At 31.3% G+C, this 6,097-nt stretch overlaps 1 protein-coding gene across 2 annotated transcripts in view; it reads right to left on the bottom strand.

Annotated features, from left to right (window-relative positions):
* Window positions 1–5,093: 5,093 nt before the first annotated feature.
* LOC139501656 (uncharacterized) overlaps window positions 5,094–6,097 on the bottom strand; it is a 49,403-nt gene continuing 48,399 nt past the window's right edge. For both annotated transcript variants that reach the window (XM_071290798.1, XM_071290799.1), the window contains exon 5: window positions 5,094–5,254. The gene's annotated coding sequence lies outside the window, so the exon portion shown is untranslated. The remainder of the gene's footprint in view (window positions 5,255–6,097) is intronic.

The following is a 6,097-nucleotide window of genomic DNA, read 5'->3' as shown; positions in this document are numbered from 1 at the left end:
TCACGTGAAATTAGAATTTTTAAAATTAAATAAAGATTCCCAGGGAATATATGATACATATAATACAAGGTATGAGATGTTGACAAAATTTTTGATTTTCAGTTAATGTTTTATAACTTAGACACCATTTATATTTTTTCACGTGAAATTCACGTGAAATTTTTACGTGAAATTCATGTGAAATAATTTCACGTGAAATTCACATGAAAATTTAATGTGAATTTCACGTGAAATCTCATCACGTGAAATTAACGTGAAAAGTTAAAGTGAAATTCATGTGAAATTCACGTGAAATTTACGTGAAATTCATGTGAAATTCACGTTAAATGAGATTCACGTGAAATTCACGTGAGCAAAATTTGGCTGTGTATAAAGAACTGTATACTGTTAGATCATTATAATTCGTTGGATACTAATTTTCGTGGATTTCGTAGGTACTGGGAAAGCACGAATTCAAATGTTCAACTCATTGCAAATTTGGTTTATGATTAAATGCAGATTTTTAGAAAACCACGAACTGAAATATCCACGAATTAAATCCGAGAAAATTGGTTTCCACGAAAATAAATGAATCCATAGTAATCAAGTGCATTTTTAGGGGACAAATACTAGCTGGTGTATTAACTTTTTCTCGCGTTAGTGAGATTATATACAGAGTCAGTTTTTACACAAACCAGGTTCAACCCACCATTTTTTTCTCAACTGATTTATGAATTTCGAACAGTGGTATATAAAGGCAACAGTAGTATAGCGTTGTTCGAAATTTATAAATCGATTGAGAAAAAAAACAAATCCAGGTTAAAAACTAAAACTGAGTGAAACACATTAAATATAAGAGGAGAACAACGCCACAACAGAAAAACAACACTATACTACTATTGCTTTTTTAATACCATCGAAAGTGACCCAAAGTTTGAGTTTTTGATTACTGTGGATTCATTAATATTCGTTGGATACCAATTTTCGTGAATTTCGTGGAAAAAGGAGAACCACAAATTTAAATGATCAACGAAATACAAGTTTTGTTAATGGAAAGTATGTAGATTTTGCCAAAACCACGAATTTAAATATCCACGAATATGTAAGTTTTCCTCAATCCACGAAAATTTGTACCCACGAAAATAAATGAATCCACAGAAGTTATTGTTATTGTTTTCCTCCCGAATGAGAGCATTTAAATAATATATTTCTCCAATTGTTGAAATGTTTCCCGAACAAGACATTTAGAAAAAACGACTTAATAAAATAGAATTGTAAAATCATTTTAATCCGTAAAGCTCAGATTTATAAACGTATTATTCGAGTAATTAAGAAATTAATCAATCAGAATCGGAAATAACTTCAGACTTTTTCTTCAAAGACAACATTCAATCTGAAAGCCCTTTCAGAACTAATAACATTTAATCTTTTCTGTTCCATTTGCTCATTTCTTAATATTTTTAATATTATAAACCTGTGCTAGCACCATGTCGTTAAATATTTATTTATTTTGCGTGTAATCAAGACTATGTATAACCTTTGATAATGCCAAAAATACTGAACTCAGAGGAAAATTCTAAAAGGAAAGTCCCTAATCAAATAGCAAAATCAAAAAGCTCTAACACATCAAACGAACGGATAACAACTGTCATATTCCTGACTTGGTACAGGCATTTTCTTGTGTAGAAATTAGTTTGTTAGTGAGGACGCATAATAATATAAGCTCAAGTGATACGAGATGTGTTATTACTGAAACATCTGCCATACCCAAGTTATAAGCATTTTATCTTTGAGGATGTTTTAAAAACACAATGTTAGTGTCATTGCTAAATGACGCTTCAAAACGAGGGTATACAAAGTCCAGTCTCTGTATATGTTGAATTGCAAAGCCGTTCTAAATGAATCACAAAACAAAAAAGAGACTGCTAATGAGACAATTATCGAGAAGAGGCATTCTCGCAATGATGAAAACCCATTACGTATAATTAGCTAAACAAATTCCCTAAAAGACAAAAAACAAATAATTTAAACAAGTAACCCTCGACAAGATCAATAAACATACAAAAAAAAGTACAATCACAAAAATACTGAACTTAGAGGAAAATCCATTCGGAAAGACCATAATCACATGACAAAATCAAATAACAAAACACATCAAAAACAAATGGACAAGGACTGTCATATTCCTGACTTGGTACAGGCATTTTAAAATGTAGAAAATGGTGGATAAACCTGGTTTTATAACGCTAAACCTCTAAACAGACATACTAAATAATATAGTCAAAATATGGGTACAGCAGTCATCATCGTGTAACAATTTTAAAAGGAACAAATTAACAGAACACAAAAACATCTACCTACAAACACATTAATTGATTCGCGTGTCTGACGTCAGAACATTATATACGTCACATATTGTTGTCGTTCAATGTTTATACATTGAACCAAAAGACATGACAATTAGCAATCAAGGAAATTAGCATATTTACAAACACTTAACACAAGATAGACATACACATTATATGGCGGGGTCACTTATTTTATCTTTTAATCAGATTTTGACAGTATCAATCTGTTGTCCTTTTGGGTTCACGCATCATTGTAAATATAATGGAATTTGATGCAACTGTCATACAGGTGAGAGGTTTGGCTTGCTATAAAACCAGGTTCAATCCACCTTTTTCTTAATAAGACAAATGTCTGTACCAAGTCAGGAAAATGACAGTAGTAATCCTTAGGTACTACGGTACTTTTCTATCCCAAATTCATGTATTTAGTTTTGATGTTATATTTGTTATTCTCATCGGATTTTGTCTAATGCTTAGTCCGTTTCTGTGTGTGTTACATTTTAATGTTGTGTCGTTGTTCTCCTCTTATATTTAATGCGTTTCCCTCAGTTTTAGTTTGTTACCCCGATTTTGTTTTTTGTGCATAGATTTACGAGTTTTGAGCAGCTGTATACTACTGTTGCCTTTATTTAGGTTTGATTTGTTTGAGCTTTTTGATTTTGTCATTTTATTAGAGACTTTCCGTTTTGAACTGAGTTCAGTATTTTTGTGACTTTTCTTTTTTTAATTTCAACTGTTGAGTTGTTCAGTTAATCATATTTAACTCCTACTACTAACGCACAAAAGAAATACATGTTAACCTCAATAATGCTTCGACGGAAACATGATAAAGTTATTAAAAAATTAACAAATTGAACATAATTTTTTTTTATAGTTCTAAAAGGGCATTCAGATTAAATGTCGTCTTTGAAGAAATTGTTCAAATAGAATCGTCAAAGCCTGAACGATTTCTCAATTCTAATTGATTAATTTCTTAATCACACGAATAATACGTTCATAAACTAAATGTATACGGATAAAAATAATACTTTTTTTTAACCATTCCATTTTATGAAATCGTAGTGTCTGAGCATCTAGTCCAGAGAACGTTTCAATAAGTGGAGAAGTGTCTTACTAAAGTCTCTTATTCCAAATGAGAACCATTAATTTTCGTGGTAAAACAGACCCCTATATGATATCTTAGGAAAGATTAAATTATAAGAGCTAGTATTTGTCCATTAAAACTGCACTTGATTGGTCAAATCTTCAATGTCTTCCAAATTATGATAGATACATAGTTGATAAATAGATAGAGAATATCGTCTGAAATGTATAGTGCAGAAAATGACAACCTGTCAGCTTAAAAAGAATAAAAAACTTTGAAAGATCTAAGGCTAATTCAGATTCGGATAGTCTATAAAAAATGTAAAAAAAAAATGCTGTTAATCGATGGAACATTTGAAACTCAATTCTCCTTTCCAAAAAACTATAGGACTATGGGTAATCTCATTGTTCGTACACCAAAATGACGTCACTTCATTGGATGCATTTCCATTGTTGAGTACGTTTTAAACCAATCACAACGTTTTGGTGTACACTTTTGAAAATGTTACCCAGAATGCATTAGATTCTGAAACGGCGAATTGCCAGATAGCTTGGGACAATTGATATAATTTTGAAAACTATATCTTATTTTTCTATCAAATAAATTATCACAAACAACTCAACACACAACGCTGTTTTACTCAAAACATCCCAATTATTAAGACGTATGTGCAACATTGCTTAACATAGATTTATGCTTCGAATGGTAAATGTTAAGCACATTGATATGAACATAAGGAGAACAATTTCAAAAATCCTTACTCTATAGTCGGATATAAAAGACCCTTACATGTAAATCTTCCAGGTAAATTCTTAACAAATCTAAATAATCTGTTTTATGTTAAATGTTTGTTTACATATGTGTTTGTTTTTATAGTGAAACCGTATTTTTGTCATTTTTACCTATTACCTCTGTTCTTTTTTTATCACATATCGTTGTCATTATTATGGAACTGTATAGGAGTGCATACAAGTGAGAGGTTTAGCTAACTATAAAACTAGGTTTGATCCACCATTTTCAACTACGGAAATTGCCTGTACCAAGTCAGGATGTTGACAGTTGTTGTCCATTCGTGTGTTGTGTTTGATATTTTGATGTTGCCATTTGAATAGGGACTTTCTGTTTTAAACTTTGCTCGGAGTTCAGTATTTTTGTGATTTTACGTTTATCATGACATATTTTGGAATTTGTTTTAAATTGTAACAGGGTTGTAGGTTTTATTCAATTTCTTTAATATGTATTACTTTCGGCTAAGTGATGCAAGGACATCAAAGCCATGTAATATAATTGATAAAGGTCACAGGAACTACAAAAAGAGTGTGGGATATTTAAATCGCATTTGAAATATTGTGTATGCAATAATTACTGTAAAAAGGTACTCTACTTGATAAGGCATGTTCTAATGCTGGTACAAATAGTTTGTTTCGGGAAGTTATGTTTTTTGTGTTTTTGTACTATTGATATGTTCCCTTTTAGCCATATCTGTGTCATTTCATTTTCGATTTATGAAAACCATTTTTAATCCATCGTTTTCTGCATACGACAATGCCTTAATCAAGTCAGCGATATGACAGTTGTAATCCTTTTATTTGGTGTGCTCTAGCTTTTGATTTCATCTTTTTCTATACTTTTCATTAATGCTACTTACGACAAATGTAGAATATAAAAAAGGAAACGCAGTATTAATTGTTGCGGGTTACATTTATTCATGAACTTCATCTATACAATTATGATTATGTGATACAGCCCTTGGTGTATGAGGGAATGTTACAAAAAACCAAGAACTGTTGTCATAATGCTATGGATTCATTATCATTAGGGACTTTCTTCATAATCACTACACCTGAAAATATAAAACACAATAGAATCAATGTCTCTGTATGTTTTTCAGTCCATTCTATCAATTGGACAATGTTCTAAATCAATCATTTTTTAATAGCTAGGAAATCTCTAGTAAGGAAGACTCGACCGCTCAACGACTGTGAACTGTAAAAATATTCCCGTACTAATACAAGCTAATCAGAAATAAAGTCCTTTTATATTTATTTTCATCCCTTGTGACAACACACTTTCTAAAATCGTTTATGCTAGTGTGCTTTGTCCGTGTGACTTTTTATATTTCTTTGATACATATGACGTAGCTCTGTACTTTAAACATCCCGCCATTTTGATATTGTTCTATTATAATTTTTGCATACTTTGAACGACAAAATTAGTTTATATCTCTACCTGTATGACGTTTACATTCTGACGTCAAACGGTCGATTCTATATCACAGTTCATGGTAATTCCGCCATTTGGTCACAGGACTTAAAATAATTCAATCCTAAATGGGTTGATTTAACATACATACATATAATACAACCATAGTAATCAATGAACGTAGTTGGTTAATTTGATATGTGCTTTTTGTGCTTTTTTTGTTTGTTCTGATTGGCATGGTGCAACGTAAATGACTGCTGAACCCGTATTTTGAATTTTCCTCGTAGTGTTGCCTTTTGTTGGCTGTGTTTCTTTGTCAATTGTGTTTTCCAATTTATTTATATTGTAGTCCTGTGGTGTTGAGTTGTCATTTTAATGTTATATTTCACATGGCTATAAAAGAGGGAGGTTTGGCATGCCACAAAACCAGGTTCAATCCACCATTTTTTCCTTTAAAAATGTCCTGTACCAAGTCAGGAATATG

Source organism: Mytilus edulis, chromosome 13, assembly GCF_963676685.1.
Source record: "Mytilus edulis chromosome 13, xbMytEdul2.2, whole genome shotgun sequence".
Taxonomy (NCBI): Eukaryota; Metazoa; Mollusca; class Bivalvia; order Mytilida; family Mytilidae; genus Mytilus; species Mytilus edulis.
This window is presented reverse-complemented; position numbering and strand designations above follow the sequence as displayed.